Source organism: Erpetoichthys calabaricus, chromosome 17 (genome assembly GCF_900747795.2).
Source record: "Erpetoichthys calabaricus chromosome 17, fErpCal1.3, whole genome shotgun sequence".
NCBI classification, from domain to species: Eukaryota; Metazoa; Chordata; class Cladistia; order Polypteriformes; family Polypteridae; genus Erpetoichthys; species Erpetoichthys calabaricus.
The window spans coordinates 85,909,436-85,929,528 of NC_041410.2; the positions used below are offsets into that span (position 1 = coordinate 85,909,436).

The 20,093-nt window shown below is 42.9% G+C and overlaps 1 protein-coding gene across 1 annotated transcript in view; it reads right to left on the bottom strand.

The window, feature by feature from the left end:
- LOC114667516 (NAD(P) transhydrogenase, mitochondrial-like) overlaps nucleotides 1-20,093 on the bottom strand; it is a 74,786-nt gene that overhangs the window by 45,048 nt on the left and 9,645 nt on the right. The gene's annotated exons all lie outside the window — the stretch shown is intronic.

Consider the following 20,093-nt stretch of genomic DNA (forward strand, 5'->3'; position numbering starts at 1 on the left):
ACCACTAAAGGACAGTAAACCAAACCCAGATTGCTGTAAATGACATCCCACGAGGGTAGCAGAGAGAAAGAGAGAGACCATGGATTGTCCTCACAGGTGGCGCAGTGGTAGTGCTGCTTTGCAGTAAGAGACTGTGGAAGATTGTGGGTTCGCTTCCCGGTTCCTCCCTGTGTGGATAGCGCTTTGAGTACTAAGAAAAGCGCTATATAAATGTAATGAATTATTATTATTATTAATTCTGTTGGCGGGCCCAGAGAAAACCCTCCAGGGTGGCAGAACCCTTTTAAGTGACCCCTTTTTTGTAGCACATGAACTTGTACATTTCTCTATGTTAATGAGTAGTCCTCATTATTATCATGAATCATACCAATTACTTTGGACGATACCATTTAGGTCTTACCCACTGAACAAAAATTGGAAATTTATCAATATTCATTTGTGTTTGTACAGTCGGTGTTGAATATTTGATGTTGAGATCTCTTAATTTTGTGCTTTGGTGGTTCTCCCATGTGACAGTAGGTTGGTAGATCTTCACCATGTCATTATTCAGCTGACATTTTATCATCACTGGCACCTTAATGTATTGTGTATCTCAACGTCTCCTGGACACCATCTCCTTCCTCAGCCGCGCTCCAGTGCCACAGCCATTGACTCCAATTTCCTACTGCTCCATCCATGCAGCTTCAGTAATCTTTTTCTCTGCCAAGTTCCCTGCCTGCACATTCACTCTGCCTCTTGAGTTCCATTTATTGTGTTCTTTTTGTTATTTATTGTGTACATTGGTGTGAACATAATGGCAAATAATTGCAAAAAAAGAGTGCACAGGCCAGACCGGGAACTCACCAAGTCTGCCTCCCAAAACAGGCCTCACCCCAGGCAGCCGGACTCCACACTCCACTGGCAGGTTTTTGGCTTATCCAGGCCACACAGAAAATGGAGAACAGCCTTCCAGAGATCAAAAATAACCCTAATTGTCCCAAATTGATTGAAAATGCAATAATACATATGTCCCTTTATTCATTCGACAAATTAGTCACACAAAATTAAACCTTATAAAAATATTATTCTAATTTCTATTACTATTCTATTATTTACTTTCAGATCTATTTCATTGAAGCATGCGATTCTCCTACATTTGCTGCATGAACTGAATCATTACCAGAGAACGAGTCTTTTCATTTGATTCATGTACGGAATCATTACCCAAAAATGAGACATATGATTCTCGTTCATCTGATTTGCAAATTGAATCATTATACGAAATGAGTCACACAATGCTTTTTGATTTGATTTGCGGACTGAATCATTACCCAAGAACGAGACCCACGATTTCTCATTCATTTGATTTGAAAATTGACTCATTACTCAAGAATGAGTCTCACGGTTCTCATTCATTCAATTCATAAACTGAATGAGACATCTCAAATCTCGTTCATTTGATTTGCAAACTGAATCATTACATGAAAACGAGTCACACAATGGCTTTTTCATTTGATTCATAACCTGAATAATTACCCAAGAATGAGAATCAAATGAATGAGAATCACAGGACACAAACTGAATCATTACCCAGGAATGACACATCATTCTAATTCATTTCATTCGAAAACCGAATCGCTACCTGAGAACAAGTCGCACAATGTTTTATGATTTGATTCGTGAACCGAATCATTACCAAAGAATGAGCCTCACAATTCTCGTTCATTTTAATTGTAAACTGAATCATTATATGAAAACGAGTCACACAATGCTTTTTCATTTGATTCATGACCTGAATCATTACCCAAGAATGAAACACATGATTCTCATTCATTTGATTTTCAAACTGAAGTATTACCCGAGAACAAGTCGCACAATGTTTTATGATTTGATTCACGACTGAATCATTACCGGAGAAAGAGTCTCACAATTTTTGCTCATTTGACTTGCAAATTGAATTGTTACTCAAGAACGAGTCTCACGATTCTCATTAATTTGATTCATGAACTGGATCATTACCGGAGAATGTGACACATGATTCTCGTTCATTGGATTTGCAGACTGAGTCATTACACAAAAATGAGTCACACAATGCTTTTTCATTTGATTCATGAACTGAATTATTACAAGAAAACGAGTCTCACCATTCTAGTGCATTTGATTTGTGAACCGAATCGTTACACAAGTCTCACGATTCTCACTCATTTGATTCACAAATTGAATCATTTTCAGAGAACCATATGCAACATGGTTTTCAACGATGCTGAGAAGTAATTCCTCGACGCTGCAGTGCTGTATTGTTTTCTTATGGGTGCCACTATTTCTGTTGATGGTTGCAATTCCATTACCAGGCAAAGATGAGCAGAAGTGTGTGACGTCATCAACAAGACTCTGTAAAGGTCATGCATTTCCCGATCATCTGATAGTGCAGTGTTTTTTCCCCCTAAAGAAGGAGAAAAGCCTGTAATGATCACTCTTGTTAGTGTCTTTAAGTTATGAAAATATCTTCTGTTCTTTGAGTATGACTAACGTCTGCTTGATATGCAACGTTGGCTATAAAATCCTGCACTATTTTCTGACTTTGATTTGTGGCTCACATCCTTGACTTTGTTGATTTATCTCCCGTCTTCACAGTTACAATCTTTGGGTTATTGTTTTGATTTTGCAACCTTTCTCAATTCCCTTCCATTTATACCTGCTGCAGTCAGTACAGTGAAGGATGGTTGGAAACTGTTGTGATTAGGAACATGGAGGATGGTGAGCATTCCTGATAAGGCCATAGTAAGCCTTCTGTATGCCCTAGCCACATTTCTGCCTTTATTAAATAGTTTTCTAGTTCCTTGGAATTGTGCACATCCTTATTCTTCTTATAAAAAGGACTGAAGAGAGAAGGGGGGCTTGTCTGTGTAGAATTTTGTGTTGAATTCTGATTTGTAAGCCTTTAAAACTTTGTTGGCTCTCTCCACAGCATTCGCCCTTTAAAATTGCCGATGTGTTGGCACACTGGTGGCCCGTTTTTATATTGGAGCGATTAGGGATGTCAGGAGGGGCTTGGGCAGTCATTTTAGATGGTTTGAAATTGTTGTGTAAAGAGCACTGGGTTGCATTCCCAAGACGTCAATGTTAAGCCATCGTGAGGCCCTGGGCACATTTCAGTTTTATTAAATTCTTTTCTAGTCTCTAGTATAATTTTATCAATTTACTTTTTTGTTTCATTCAGGAGCTGTGGTATGGCTGAGTAGAATGTTTGTGGAATTCAATTTCAATTAAATCTATCTTTGTAGGTTCTCTTAACATTTTCATAGGCCCTAAAAACTTTGTAGGCCTCAGGCCTGCAGCCTTAAGTGCTTACAAGATAAGACACTCTGGTCCCTTGTATGTTATCATCCCGGACAGTTAGATTTTGTTATAAGGGACAGAAGTGGAACACTTGGGCGACTCTAAAACTGTAGAGCTGAAGAAGGTCAAGGGGGTGTGGAACTGATTGTACATGGTGGTAGCAGCATTTCTGACCCTAAAACTCAAAAAAAGTGCCACAGCTGTGGAAAACGTCCTGCTACAGTATATTCCTGTTCCAAACGTGGCAGGTGTCTCTTCACCCAATGACTACACAGCAGTGGCTCTTACGTCTCACATCACGAAGATCTTTGAGAGGCTGGTCTTGGACTATAGGAGTCCTCTCCTGGTAGAACACCTGGACTCACTGCAGTTTGCTAAATCAGACAAAAACTGGAGTGGAGGATGCAATTATCTATTTGCTCCTCAAGGCTGGACAAAGCGGGAAGCTGTAAGGGTTATGTCTTTTGATTTTTCCAGCACCTTCAATACCATCCAGCCATACTTGTTAAGGGGTCAACTCAGAGACATGGAGGGGGCTGAGTGCATGATGTCCTGGATAATGGAGTATCTGTGTGGTAGACCACAGTTTGTAAACTCCAGGACTCTGTGAGCAGCACCACAAGGAACAGGCCTGTCTGCTTCTCTCTTCATTCTGCACACCTCAGACTATAAATCAAAACTCCAGGATATGTCACTTGCAGGATTTCTCAGATGATTATGCAGTTATGGGGTGCATTGATAAGGCCAAGGTGGGAGAGGAGAACTTTGTTTCTTGGTGCACAGAGAATTGTCGACAACAATCGCCACCTGTAACATCGGTGCAAATTCTGCCCTTAAAGTGTCCAAGCATGTTCCCATGTTCTTGTTACAGAATTTATTTTATTTTAAAACATCAATTTACTGTACTAATTATAAATTACAAACACATCTACCACTTTGTCTTTTAGTGCAGAAAGAATTATCTCCAACTGAACATCAGCAAAACCAAAGAACTGCTTATTGACTTTCATCACACCAAAGAGCCACCCTGTCAAGTCACGATTAGGGGAGTGGATGTAGTGGTGGTCCACTGCTACAAGTTCTTGGGGGTCCACATCAATGACAGGTCTGACTGGTCTCATAACACAGGGGAGCTATAGAAGAAAGGGCAGAGCTAGGTCTTCATCCTTAGAAGACTGCATTCCTGGAATGTGGGAAGTGACATTCGTTATGCAACATATTAGCCCTTATTTTAGCAAGGTTACAGTGGTTTACCTCTTTTAGAATGGATTTTAAAAATATTTTTATTAGTATTTAAAGCACCTTCATATCTGACTGAATAAAAGTTCCAAACAGGTCCTAAACACCATCAAGCGCCTGCTTGCTAAACATTCCTAAAGTAAAATATCAGAAATGTGGAGAAGCAGCCATTCTGTGTTTATGCCCCAAAGATTTGGAACAACTTGCCCTTAGATATTTGCCAGGTCTCTTCTGTTTTTATTAAAATACTAAAAGTATCTGAAAATATATTCTTTTTACCATGGCGTTTAGTTAGTTCTGACTGTTGTATTAGGTTTACCTCTCTTTTATCGTAATACGATTTCTTGATATTTGTGTTCTTATTGTTATTGATTCTCTGTTTTTTTTTTAGACTATCTGCACTCTGTGTAAAGCACTCTGAGCAGCATTCAGATGGAAGAAAGGTCCAATATTAATAAAATAATTATTATTAATTACATGTTCCACAACTCTGTGATGCCAGTGGGGTGTGCTGGGCTGGTGACGTCACGTCAACGGAGGCCCACCGAATGAAGGCGGCAGGCTCAGGTACACGTCGTGCGTTCTATATGACATTCAACCAGTTCAGTTTGCCACAAGTTCTAGAAATATCTCATGAGTTGAAGCAAATAGGATGGACCAGAGCACATTTCGGAGTGCAGATGCTAAAAGAAATGAAAGATTTAACTTTTTTTTTTTTTTTTTTAAATTTGCGACCCGTTCTGCAAACACGTTCTCAGTTTGTTGTCAGGGGCCGTTAAGTGTAGATTGAAGGGCAGCAGTGGCAATTCGATTAATTTAAAATTAAAATTTACAACACCATGAAAGCGTGCTGAAAGTGTAAGAGGGGTCTGAATATGTTATGGATACTCCATTGGAGGAGTGACCAGGATGGTAAAATGCAAGACGACAGAAAAATGGACGGCTGCAGGCCACCCGCGGTAAAGCAGCTGACTTTTTATACCATTTCTTCGGTCACAAGTGTCTTTGTGAACAAAACGCAGAGGGATTTTCTTTTCACATTTCCTTGCTTTTAGTTGCTCCCAGAGATCCTTTCTATAAAAAAACGTTAAATAAAGTTTTTCCTTCTCGAACGAGTATGGAGGTCATAACCATCTTGTCACTCAGGTCTTTTTGTCATTTGACTTTTTTTTCACCCCCTTTTGTAAAACACAAAGAAGCATTTCAACAAATACAAGCCCAAATCAGAACAATTCAGGACAGTACGGAAAATCCATCCATCCATTTTCCAACCCGCTGAATCCGAACACAGGGTCACGGGGGTCTGCTGGAGCCAATCCCAGCCAACACAGGGCACAAGGCAGGAAACAATCCTGGGCAGGGTGCCAACCCACCGCGGGACACACACAAACACACTCACACACCAAGCACACACTAGGGCCAATTTAGAACAGCCAATCCACCTAACCTGCATGTCTTTGGACCGTGGGAGGAAACCGGAGCGCCCGGAGAAAACCCACGCAGACACGGGGAGAACATGCAAACTCCACGCAGGGAGGACCTGGGAATCGAACCCATGTCCCCAGATCTCCCAACAGCGAGGCAGCAGCGCTACCCACTGCGCCACCGTGCCGCCCCAGTACGGAAAATGCAAAATTAAAACAAAAAAAAAAATTTTAAAAGTGCAAGGAATTCTTAAATCGCCGACTTTTATTTCATTGCAGACAGCATGAACCCAAGATATTTCATGTTTTGTCTGGTCAATTTCATTTGATTTGTTAATATTTATCCATTCCTGTATTTCAGGCCTGCAACACAATTCAAAAATAAATTGGGACGGTAAAGCATTCAGCACTTTGTAATGTCGCCATTCCTTCTCACAACACTTCAAAAGCACGTTTTGGCCCAAAGGACACCAAGCGATGAATTGTTTCACACGTTATTTAGTCCCATTCTTTCTACAAACATGCTTTAAGGTGTGCAACAGTACGGGGTCGTCATTGTCACATTTGTTGTGTCAAAATTCTCCACACATTCTCTGCTGGGGACAGGTGAGGCCCGCAGTACCCAGACCATCTTCTTGTCATGTGTGCAGAATGTTGTTTTGCATCATCTTGTTGAAAAATGCCTGGACGTTTCTAGAAAAAGATGTCATCTTGATGGCAGGATACGCTGCTCTAAAATCTCAATGTACTTTTCTGCATTAATGCTACCATCACAGCAGTATAAATGACTTTTACCAAGAGTACCGACACAACGCCACACCATGACAGACCTCTCGGCTTTTGGACTTCTTGCTGAGAACAGTCTAGATGGTCCTTTTCATCTTTGGTCCGGAGCTCATAGCGTCCATTTCTTTAAATAAGGATCTGGAATATTGACTCGTCTGACCACAATACACACTTCCACTGTGTTATGGTCCACCCCAGATGCTGCTGAACTCAGAGGCTGAGCCGCTTCTGGACATGGCGGCAGCAGCCCAGGTAAGCAGAGAGCAGAGGAGACAGCAAAGCAGTGGGTCCAGATGGAGTATCGCCACGACTGCTGAAGGCCTGTGCGTTGGAGCTGGGGAGTCCTCTACAGCGCATCTTCAACCTGAACCTAGAACTGGGGAGAGTCCCGAGGCTTTGGAAAACATCTTGCATCACCCCAGTCCCAAAGGTATCACATCCTAGTGAGCTGAATGAGCTTCCGGCCTGTCGCCCTGACGTCACATGTGATGAAGACCATGGAGCAGCTGCTGCTTCACCACCTGAGGCCACAGTTCCACCACACCCTCAACCCTCTAGAGTTTGAATACCAGGAGAAGGTGGGAGTGGAGGATGCCATCATCTACATGCTACACCGATCACTCCCCTCTTTGGACAGAGGCAGTGGTGCTGTAAGAATTATGTTTCTGGACTTCTCTAGCGCCTCCAAAACCATCCAAACTGTGCTCCTCAGGGACAAGCTGACAGTAATGGGAGCAGATTCATAGCTGGTGGCATGGATCGTGGACTATCTTAAAGACAGACCTCAGTATGTGCGCCTCGGGAACTGCAGGTCTGACATTGTGGTCAGCAACACAGGAGCACCGCAGGGGACTGTACTTTCTCCGGTCCTGTTCAGCCTATATACATCGGACTTCTGATACAACTCGGAGTCCTGCCACGTGCAAAAGTTCACTGACGACACTGCTATCGTGGGCTGCATCAGGAGTGAGCAGGAGGAGGAGTATAGGAACCTAATCAGGACTTTGTTAAATGGTGCGACTCAAACCACCTACACCTGAACACCAGCAAAACCAAAGAGCTGGTGGTGGATTTTAGGAGGCCCAGGCCCTTCACGCACCCAGTGATCATCAGAGGTGACTGTGTGCAGATGGTGCAGACCTATAAATACCTGGGAGTGCAGCTGGATGATAAACTGGACTGGACTGCCAATACTGATGCTCTGTGCAAGAAAGGACAGAGCTGACTATACTTCCTTAGAAGGCTGGTGTCCTTCAATATCTGCAATAAGATGCTGCAGATGTTCTATCAGACGATTGTGGGGAGTGCCCTCTTCTACGTGATGGTGTGCTGGGGAGGCAGCATTAAGAAGAAGGACACCTCACGCCTGCACAAACTGATGAAGAAGGCAGGCTCTATTGTAGGCACGGAGCTGGACAGTTTGACATTTGTGGCAGAGTGATGGGCGCTCAGCAGGCTCCTGTCAATCATGGAGAATCCACTGCATCCACTGAATAGGATCATCTCCAGACAGAGGAGCAGCTTCAGCGACAGACTGCTGTCACTGTCCTGCTCCACTGACAGACTGAGGAGATCGTTCCTCCACCACACTATGTGACTCTTCAATTCCAGCGGGGGGTAAACGTTAACATTTAACATTATACAAAGTCATTGTCTTTTTTTCACCTGCATTATTATCATTCTTTAATTTAATATTATTTATTGTATCAGTATGCTGCTGCTGGAAAATGTGAATTTCCCATTGGGATTAATAAAGTATCTATCTATCTATCTATCAATGCTACATCCCAATGAAGTCAACAAATCACTTTACAGCCTCATCTCCTACCAGTCAGTACAGTTCCTATGGAGGAGAGAATAGATTGCACACTACAGTGGATGGGTGGGATGCACAAAATGTGAAAACACCTTTACTTCAAACAGAAGATGCTGACTTCTTACCACTGAGATACAAATTAGTTATTCACGACCTTGAACTTGAGAAATCAACGATTAAGACCGTCTACGCAGTCCATGAGAGAGGAGATCAGGCACTTACGGGAGATGCAGGTAGGCATCCAAGAGCAATTAAAAATAAATCAACAACTGCCCTCAACCCACAGGCAACTGATCCAAGATCAAGTTCCCCCAGTGCCTGCACCCTGAACTCATTAGATCAGCAGAGAAGATTGCCTTTAACTCTAATAGAAATACTCCACCAGTACCTGCTCCACAGCATAGACAAGTGGCAGATAAACAAGAAAGTGCCTCTCTTGACGGCAGTGAACCTAGTACAGGCCAAAACTTCATTCATCATAAAGCATCAGGAGAGCAGCAAGCTCTTATTGAATGCCTGGATGTTCTGGAACCATATGTATACGAAGAATCTTCTCCTATATATGGATCTGTAGACCATTGCTCTCCACAACCAAGTTATTTGTTGCATACTCCTACTAGGCAATATCAAGACCAGAAGTTAGAGGCACTAGAACTGACTCAAATGTATTCAGTACCTCATGAACAACACTGTTCTTATCCTCCCATGTTGCACTCTGCTCAAACGGGGCGGCAGCACAGTGTTATTAAGCAAGAAATGACATATGTTGGTTTTGGACCTCTAATTCCACATTTCAGCTATAGGGACCCCAGCGAATTTGCCTGTCTCAGATTAGCTCTGGTGAACCTACTGCCAGAAGATGCCACTGAGCTCTTTAAATATCAGGTGTTGTTGGATCATCTGAAGCTAGAAGAGGCACGTCTAATATCGGACTCATTTCTGAACTCAGTTACTCCCTATACAGACACAATGGCAGCATTAACAGAAAGATTTGGACAACCTCATCACCTAGTTTTGAGCAAAATAACTGCAGTTATGGACTCACCCGATATTCAACCCTGTGATGCAGTAAGATTTGAAAGGTTTGCCCTTCAGATACAAGCCTTAGTGGGCCTACTCCAAACTTTAGGTCCAGAAGGTGATATTGAATTACGTTGTGGCTCACATGTCGCTTGTTTACAAACCAAGTTACCTTCGGAGTTGCGATCATCATTTACAAGACAAATGTGCTACCAACCGGGCACTATTTATACCCTTCTGGATCTGGCAAAATGGCTTAAGTTCGAATCTTGGTGCCAAAACAATGAAGGTCAGACCAGAGGCAAAGGACACAAGGATCACACGATGCACAGACCAGACAACAGAAAAGATATAGGAGCTAAAACCCGACAGACCACTATCTTTCATGGCACAGAGCAATCTTCAGTGTTACCTACTTCGACATCAGCATCCGTGTCACAGTCTGCAAGTAAGAAGCCTGAGAAGAGCAAAGTTTTCTGCCCATACTGTGATAGCACTGAGCATTACCCGAGTCAATGCTTTCAATTTCAACAGCTTAATAAGGAGCAGATAATCAACTGGATTAAGACTAAGAATAGATGCTGGAGGTGTGGACGAGCCCATCAAGCTGCTCAGTGCACACTGAAGAAACCATGTCATCTCTGTAATAGGAAGCATCTTCAAATCCTGCATGAAGTAAACGATAGATCACCAAAGGAAGAAATTTGTTTAGCGAGTTCTACCAGTGAAACACTGTACCTAGAAAAACCAGAAGGCTCCAGCCGTGTCCTCCTTAAAATAATCAAAGTTCGTCTGCAACACCAAGATGAAGTTTTAGACACTTATGCTATTCTTGATGATGGATCAGAGAGAACAATCTGGTTATCTGATGCTACCCATAACTAGGTCTGAAAGGAGAACCAGAGGATCTAATACTCAGGACCATTACACAAGATGTGAAGACACTGCATGGTGCTTCAGTATCCTTCAGAATAGCTTCACTTTCGCAACCTTACAAGAATTATCTTATCACAAGAGCCTTTACAGCTGATCAACTGAGTCTTGCAGAACACTCCTACCCAATAGCAGACCTACAGCAACAATACAACCACTTAAAGGGTCTTCCACTACAATCTGTTCACAAAGCATGCCCTCTCTTGTCGATTGGAGCCGATCATCCACACTTGATCACCCCTATTGCACCTGTGCGCCTTGGACCACCAGGGAGTCCTGCAGCAGTTAAGACCAGATTAGGATGGACATTACAAGGTCCAGCACAACTACTTAAGGAGAACCTGCAACCACAGCAATGCCTTCATATTACCTTCACCCCTTCAATGTCTGAACTTTTCAGAAATGTTGAAAGACTCTGGCAAGCAGACATCATCCCTTACAGAAATGAGACTCCTAACAAGGTCTAAACAAAATCAAGAGGCCGTTGATCTATTGCATGCAAAAACGATAAAGGTAATGGTAGATGGTGTAAACCACAATGCCACACCACTGCTACGCAAGAAAGATATGCCTTGTCTACAAGCATACCAAGAAGCTGTTATGCCGAGTTTGCGCAACATTGAAAGACGTCTGTCAAAAGGACCCTACAAAGGCAGCTGCATACAATGAAGAAATTAAAAAACTGGAGGAGGCTGGATATGTTATTAAGTTACCAGCAGAAACAGTCACCTCCTCCGAAGAATCTTGGTTTATTCCTCACCATCTGGTTCAGCATAATGGGAAGAACTGGGTTGTATTCAATTGCTCCTTTAAATATCATGGACATGGCCTGAATGAATACCTGCTGCCTGGGACAGCCCTCAGTCCATCCCTATTAGGAGTGCCCTTACGTTTTAGGGAACATCCTGTAGCAATAGGTAGCGACATTAAAGGAATGTTTCACCAAATCCGCCTTTTACCTTAAGATAAACCTCTTCTCCGTTTTGTATGGCGTAATTTGGTAAGCAGCATTTTCCCCCCTTACCTATGAATGGCAAGTACTTCCCTTTGGCACCACCTGTAGTCCTTGTTGTGCAATTTTTGCTCTTCAACGACATGTAATAGACAACACTGAATCAGGGGATGAGATCCGATCCTTAGTTGAAAGGAACTTCTATGTAGACAACTATTTGCAGAGTCTACCATCAATCCAGAGGGCAAAGCAACGGATAGATAAGCCAAGAGATCTTTTGTCAAATGGTGGATTTGAACTTCGTCAATGGGCTAGCAATTTTCCCAAGATACTAGAACATCTGCCACAAGAAGCTCGTTCAATCAGTACAGAACTCTGCTTGTCCGAGGATCGATCAGATTCCACAGAATCCACTTTAGGATTGAAGTGGCATTGTTCCTCAGACACGTTCAAGTACGAGTCTCATCCAGTGCAGAAGACAACTGTTACTATGCGCCACATATACAGAGTACTCGCCAGTCAGTATAATCCTTTGGGGTATATTCTTCCATTCACCACACGTGCCAAAGTCCTGGTCCAGAAATTGTGGGATAAACAAAGAGACTGGGATGACCCTATGTTGTCTGAAGATCTATTAAGAGCCTGGAATGATTGGGAAGGAGAACTTCACACTGACTGACTCACTCATCACTAATTGTCCAACTTCCCGTGTAGGTGGAAGGCTGAAATTTGGCAGGCTGATTCCTTACAGCTTAGGCAGGTTTCATTTCGAAATTCAACGCGTAATGGTCATAACTGGAACCTCTTTTTTGACAATATACTGTAATGGACGGCAGCTCGATGGCCGTGGGAGGCGGAGTTGAGTGTCACGTCATCACGCCTCCCACGTAATCACGTGAAAAGACTGTGAACGCAGTAGGGAGAAATGAAGGAAGAGCCGCAAACAGCGAAGAACAAAAAATTCATTAAACAATTGAGAAGGGAGCGAAACAATAAGAAGCGAGCGAGTGAAGCATACAAGCATCTTCATAAGGGAAACAAAGCACGGTATAAAACGTAAGTTTAAATTAAGTTTATAGAAACGCTCCCGCTGCGGATTGCAATAACATATTCGCGAGATAAAAGTTTAATGAGAAGACACGAGGTATAAACGAACCACACGCCGTAGCGCAACGTTAGGGGCTTCACTTCTGGCGTTGATATTCAAGATTCGATTCCCGAGAGGGGATGCAATGCGTGTGTACGCATGAAGAGCACAGAATTAGGGCAAAACACGTGTCGCATACTCTTTGCATTATTTGAAAGTAAACTATTAAAACCATTCTATGATCTGCTTCTCGCAACTGAAAGATGGCACATGGCGGATGTTAGCCGACTTGCTGACCGCAACGTTAGGGGCTTCAACTCTGGCGCTGACGATAGAGATTCGATTCCCGAGAGGGGATGCAGTGAGTGTGTACGCCTGATGAGCCCAGAATTAGGGAGAAACACGCGTCGCATACTCTTTGCATTATTTGAAAGTAAACTATTAAAACCATTCTATGATCTGCTTCTGGGAACAGAAAGAGGGCACGTGGCGGACGTAAGGCGACTTGCTGACCAACCACAAGCGTAATCTGGCAGGTAACCACCCATACAATCAGATTGTGATTCAGAAAACGAATGTCATGAATGTAATTACCACGATCTACATACTGTCAAATAAACTAAACACACGCCGTAGCGCGACAACTGTGAAAAGCGAGGTTCACAAAAAAACAGATCCTTAACAAATTGTTATTGGTATATTTTCGATCCGTTTAAAAAGGTTTTCTTTTCTTCTTAATAAAAAATTAAAAGCAGTACTTCGCCGCAACGAACCGCGAGAATTTGGCTATATATATCTGCTTCTCGCAATTAAAAGAGGGCATGTTAGACAACTTGATGACCAAGCATAAGCATTACCTGCCAGGTAACCACCCATACAATCAGATTGTGATTCAGACTAGGACTGCATTGAATGTAATTACCCCGATCTACATACAAGGCGAAAGTCTTGCAACATTCAAAGATGATGGTTTGGGATAAGTACACCATAGAACATAAAAGAGCTTCTGAAGCCTTGAACCGAAAAAAGCAAGATCTCAGAGATCGTAAAAAAAAAAAAAAAAAAAAATAGGAGGTAATGTCGTTTTACTCGCTGTAGATTTTAGTCAAACATTACCAGTTATTCCACGAGGGAGACCAGCAGATGAACTCAACATGTGTTTAAAATCCATGCTTCTCCCACGCTTGGTTATATGTCGCGTGTTCTCGGGTAGGTACAACAAAAAATGTATACATTTAAGCATGTAATGGGCAAACAAAAAATGAGGTATACCCGAAGGCACTGCAGTAGTACTCAATGTAACTTTACTTCTTAAATGTTAATATTTTACTGTTTAATAATTTATACGCTTCTTATATGTTGTTCAAATCCTTTTATCAAAATACCAGTGACAGCGCAATGCACGATAACATGGAGTGAATACACCATACGCATCCACCCACGGCCGCCCTGGTGTGTGCAGATAGGAGTTGATTCTACAATAAAATAAAATAAAGATAAAAAGAGTAATACGTGACGTACTATACGTGTACCAGATTTCAAGTCAATAGGTGAAATGGTTTGCGAGCTACAGGTGATTTAAAATCCTGGACAGACAAACGAATAGCCACGGTAGCAAATTATAGAAGAACATTTTACTGTTTAATAATTTATATTTATATGAAATGTGCTTCTTATATATTACTTCATATTCTCATATGATAATGATGTTAATGTTGTTTATATTGATTTCTATGTTATTGTAAGTGCATGTATGTATATTATATAATATGTGTGTATATGTGTATATATGACAGCAACACTCATAACAATCACAACACAATTACATTGACAATCATGTTACATTATTTTTAAAATGTTTCCTTTACTTTTTCATAACCTCTTTAACACACTACTTCGCTGCGAAGCGCGGGTATTTTGCTAGTTCCTTTATAAACCGGAGTCAGAATGGCCAGTAAGACCAAATATTATTGTTCCAGAAGTTGAAGCAGAGCAACGGAAGAGTGTCTTCTGTGGTAGTACAGTGACGTCTCCTCTTATTCCTAACCCTAGGGAATACCATACATGGAGTGAACTAGTAGAAACTGTAGTTCAAAGAAGAGGTGACCAAACCAGTCCTACCGCCGAAGACTATCAAATGTCAGAATTTCTTATCTTTCAAAATTCACAGTTTTCCTGAGGAATACATGTTGCTGAAGAATGGAAAGCCTGTTCCTGCCACCAGCCGAATTCTTACTTTAGCACCAGAGTTTGACACATCATGTCAGCTTATCCGAGTTGGAGGGCGATTGCGCCGTAGTGAAAGGATTGAGCAGTCATCAATTCATCCCATTGTTTTAGACCCTCAACATCCAGTAACTAAATTAATTATTCAAGAATAGGACGACAAACTTCATCATCCAGGTCATGACAGAGTGTTTGCCGAATTAAGGAGAAATGTCTGGATCCTAAGAGGCAGAGAAGCAGTTCGCAAATTCCAACATTCTTGCACTGATTGCCATAAACTGAAAACAAAGCCCCTTATCCCTAAAATGGCAGACCTACCCCTAGCAAGATTGAGGCTTCACAAACCTGCCTTTTTCAGCACTGGCATGGACTGCTTTAGACTGATCCAGGTTAAGATAGGTAGGCGCTGTGAGAAGAGATGGGGCATTATCTTGAAGTGTCTCACTACCCCATGTGTCCATTTGGATGTTCTTACTTGTATTGACACAGATTCCTTCCTAATGGCACTCAGAAGGTTCATAGCTCGAAGGGGCACACCCTACGAGCTACTGTCTGACCAAGGCACACATTTCCATGGTGGAGAGAGGGAGTTAAGACAAACATTTTCCACCCTTAGTTCAGAGCTTCAGAAACTGCTGCAAAACAAAAAATCATTTTCCGCTTCAACCCACCAGGAGCGTCACATTTTGGGGTGCGCATGGGAGAGAGAAATTCGGTCCGTGAAGCAGGCCCTTTACACCACAATAGGTTCACAATCAGTGTCTGAAGAAGTACTTAAAACAGTGCTCATCGAAATAGAGGGAATCTTGAACAGTAAGCCTCTGGGGTATGTGTCATCAAACGTTGCCGACTTGGACCCAGTTACACCTAATTTCCTGCTGATGGGGCAGCAAGATAGTTCTCTATCACAGGTTGTCTATCCCGTAAATGCGTTGATGGGGCGGCGGAGATGGAGACAGAGTCAAGCGCTTACTGAACAATTCTGGTCAAGTTTTGTCAAATACTATTTACCCAGACAGAAGTGGCATAAGGAGCCTGAAAACCTTCTAGAAGGAATGGTAGTCATGCTCATTGATCCTCAGCTTCCTCGAGCACTTTGGTTAATAGGCCGAACGGTTAGAACCTTCCTAGGCCAGATGGTCATGTAAGAGCTGTAGAGGTGAAGGATAGACTCTATACTAGGCCTGTTGCTCGTCTTATTCCCCTTCTGGACATTCAACTTCAGAACTCTGATACTAATAAACCATAAGTTTAATTTTTTTTCTGTTTGAAATGAATAGCAAATATGCATAGCATATTTGGGGGGCGGCAATGTTAGAGAGATATCAATAATAAAAGAGAGACATGGCTCACATATCAAGGTGCACCTCCCAGCATGCATGAGAGCGCATATTATGGGATGTTAAAAAAGCGAAGGAGATGCACGTGTTCTGCAGTAGTCATTTCCACGTAGAGAAATGTTCGTTTGTTATAAGAGTCAGTAGTGTCCTGAATTAATAAGAAGTGTGCGTTAATGACCAGAGACCACACATATACACCTATATTTAAATAGGTATACTGTATAGTAGGTGTATCTTCAGAATAAATTAATTCAATTTCATTCTAAGCTGCTGTGTGGAATTCTCTGCATCATTTACCAGTGTCCTGACCGACGCTCCGGAGTGAATACTATAAGTCCTGAACACACTACAGAGAGAGAGATAGAGAGAGAGAGAGAGATAGAGAGATAGATAGAGATAGAGATAGATAGAGAGAGAGAGACTTTATTAATCCCAAGGGGAAATTCACCTACTCCAGCAGCAGCATACGGATATAAAAAACAATATTAAAGATTGATAATAATGCAGGTAAAAACAGACAATAACTTTGTATAATGTTAATGTCCCCCCCCCCCCCCCGGGTGGAATTGAAGAGTCACATAGTTTGGGGGAGCAACGATCTCCTCAATCTGTCAGTGGAGCAGGACGGTGACAGCAGTCTGTCGCTGAAGCTGCTCCTCTGTCTGGAGATGATCCTGTTCAGTGGATTCTCCATAATTGATAGGAGCCTGCTGAGCGCCCGTCGCTCTGCCACAGATGTCAAACTGTCCAGCTCCGTGCCAACAATAGAGCCTGCCTTCCTCACCAGTTTGTCCAGGCGTGAAGCGTCTTTCTTTTTAATGCTGCCTCCCCAGCACACCATCGCGTAGAAGAGGGCACTCGCCACAACCGTCTGATAGAACATCTGCAGCATCTTATTGCAGATGTTGAAGGACGCCAACCTTCTAAGGAAGTATAGTCGGCTCTGTCCTTTTTTGCACAGCACATCAGTATTGGCAGTCCAGTCCAATTATTCATCCAGCTGCACTCCCAGGTATTTATAGGTCTGCACCATCTGCACACAGTCACCTCTGATGATCACGGGGTCCATAAGGGGCCTGGTCCCCCTAAAATCCACCACCAGCTCCTTGGTTTTGCTGGTGTTCAGTTGTAGGTGGTTTGAGTCGCACCATTTAACAAAGTCATTGATTAGGTCCCTGTACTCCTCCTCCTGCCCACTCCACGATAGCAGTGTCTTCAGCGAACTTTTGCACGTGGCAGGACTCCGAGTTGTATCAGAAGTCCGATGTATATAGGCTGAACAGGACCGCAGAAAGTACAGTCCCCTGTGGCGCTCCTGTGTTGCTGACCACAATGTCAGACCTGCAGTTCCCAAGACGCACATACTGAGGTCTGTCTTTAAGATAGTCCACGATCCATGCCACTAGGTATGAATCTACTCCCATCTCTGTCAGCTTGTCCCTAAGGAGCAGAGGTTGGATGGTGTTGAAGGCGCTAGAGAAGTCCAGAAACATAATTCTTACAGCACCACTGCGTCTGTCCAAGTGGGAGAGTGATCGGTGTAGCATATAGATGGCATCCTCCGCTCCCACCTTCTCCTAATATGCAAACTGCAGAGGGTCGAGGGCATGTTGAACCTATGGCCTCAGGTGGTGAAGCAGCAGCCTCTCCATGGTCGTCATCACATGTGATGTCAGAGCAACAGGCTGGAAGTCATTCAGCTCACTAGGACGTGATACCTTTGGGACTGGGGTGATGCAAGATGTTTTCCAAAGCCTCGGGACTCTCCCCTGTTCCAGGCTCAGGTTGAAGATGCGCTGTAGAGGACTCCCCAGCTCCGATACACAGACAGTAGTCAGTAGTCCTTTGCTTTGCTACACTTCAATTCCACCCGGGGGGTGGTGGGGGGGTAAACATTAACATTATACAATGATATTGTCTGTTGTACCTGCATTTTTTTAACTTGCACTGCATTGTTATCACTCCTTAATTTAATATTGTTTTTGTATCAGTATGATGCTGCTGGAGTATGTGAATTTCCCCTTGGGGATTAATAAAGTATCTATCTAAACGCGAGGCTTCTTTAATGCACAGTAAGGTTTGAAGTGACGTTTGTGAATGTAACTCTGTATTGCAGTGCTTGAAAAAAGGTTTGCCAAAGTCATCAGGCCTTGACCATGTGGTGACATCAGCTGTTGAGGAGCAACGTTTCTTGATGCTGTGATGTCTGACGGGTCAGAGATCACAGGTGTTCAACTTTGGCTCACACCCTGGCCCTTTACGCACTCAAATTCCTCCATGTTCTTTGAAATCGGTTAATGATATTATCCGCTGTAGGCGGAAAAATATACATCAGAAATGTCTAATTCTTTCTTGGAGGAATATTGATTTGAAACATTTCAATAGTCTTCTCACGCATTTGTTGACAAACTGGAGACCCTCTGCCCATCTTTGCTCCTCAAAGTTTCAACCCTTTGTGGAGATCAGTTCCCAATTACCAACACCTGCTTGAAATCACATCATTACTGAATGTTGCCTCATTTCTGGACCTAATTTGCCCCATCCTAATATTTTTTTGGAATGTGTTGTAGGCCTGAAATGCAGCAATGAATATACAGTCAAGTCCACAGGTGGACAGCGAGGCTATCTTCATCATTTTGGTCTCTGTGTACCACCACAATGGATCAGAAATGAAGCAATCAAGATGTGATTGAAGTGCAGACTTTCAGCTTTAATTTGAGGGGTTTAACAAAAATATCGTATGAGCCGTTTAGCAATGACAGCCATTTGTATATCTGGTCCCCCTATTTTCAGGGGCTCAAACACATTTGGCCAAACTAACAGAATCCTAAATATAAAGTTTGGAAAGGATTTTCAACCAAATATTGAAAACAGTCAATGACTGCCTGAAGTCTGAACCCCTGGCCATCTCCAGTGCTGGGTGTCCTCCCTCATGTTTCTTTGTCAAGCCTTTACTGCAGTTGTCTTCAGGTGCTGCCTGTTTGTTGGACTTTCTGCCTTCAGTTTTGTCTTCAGCAAGTCAAATGCGTGTCCGGTTGTGTTGAGGTCAGTTGACTGTCTTGGCCATTGATGAATATTCCACTTCTTTGCCTTGAAGAGCACTTGGTTTGCTGTCCCAGGATGTTGTGGCTCGTTGTCCATCTGTACTGTGAGGTGTCGTCCTGTCAGTTTTGTAGCATTTCTCTGACTCTGAGCAGACAGTACAGCACCCTGGACACTTCAGAATTCATCCTGCTACTTCTATCCGCTATCATGTCATCAATAAACACCAGTGAGTGACCACCATGTGCAGCCATGCATGATCAGGCCATAACACGGCCTCCGCCGTGTCTCACAGATGATGTGTCATCATCAGGTCATGAGCCGTTTCCTCTGTTCTCCATGCTCTTCTCTTTCCATCATTCTTCTCCATATTGATCTTTATGTCCTTTGTCCAAAGAAAAAAAAATTGTTCCAGAACTGGACAGGCTTTTAAAAAAATGTCTTCTGTCAAAGTCTAATCTGTCCTTCCTGTGCTTGAGGCTCACCAGTGGTCTGCACCTTTGTGGTAAACCTTCTGTCTTTACTTTCATGAAGTCTTCTCTTCATTGTAGACTTTGGCAACGATAGGTTGACCTCCCAGAGAGTGGTCTTGGTTTGGCTAGATGGCAATAAAGAACCCCTTAACAACAAGGACAGAATTCTGCACCCATCCAGCACAGGGGTCTTCTGTGGTCTTTCAGACCTTCTGGTGTTGCTCAACTCTCCGGTGTGTTCCTTCTCTTTAAGAATCTACCAAATGGTTGACTTGACCACTCCTGGTGGTTCTGCAGTCTCTCTAAAGGGTTTGTTTTCTCTTCTCAGCCTAATGATGGCCTGTTTTCACTTACATGGACAGCTCTGTGGACCTCATATTGAGAGGTCACAGTGAAAGGTTCCAAAGGCAAATTCCACACTTGGAATCAACTGCAGA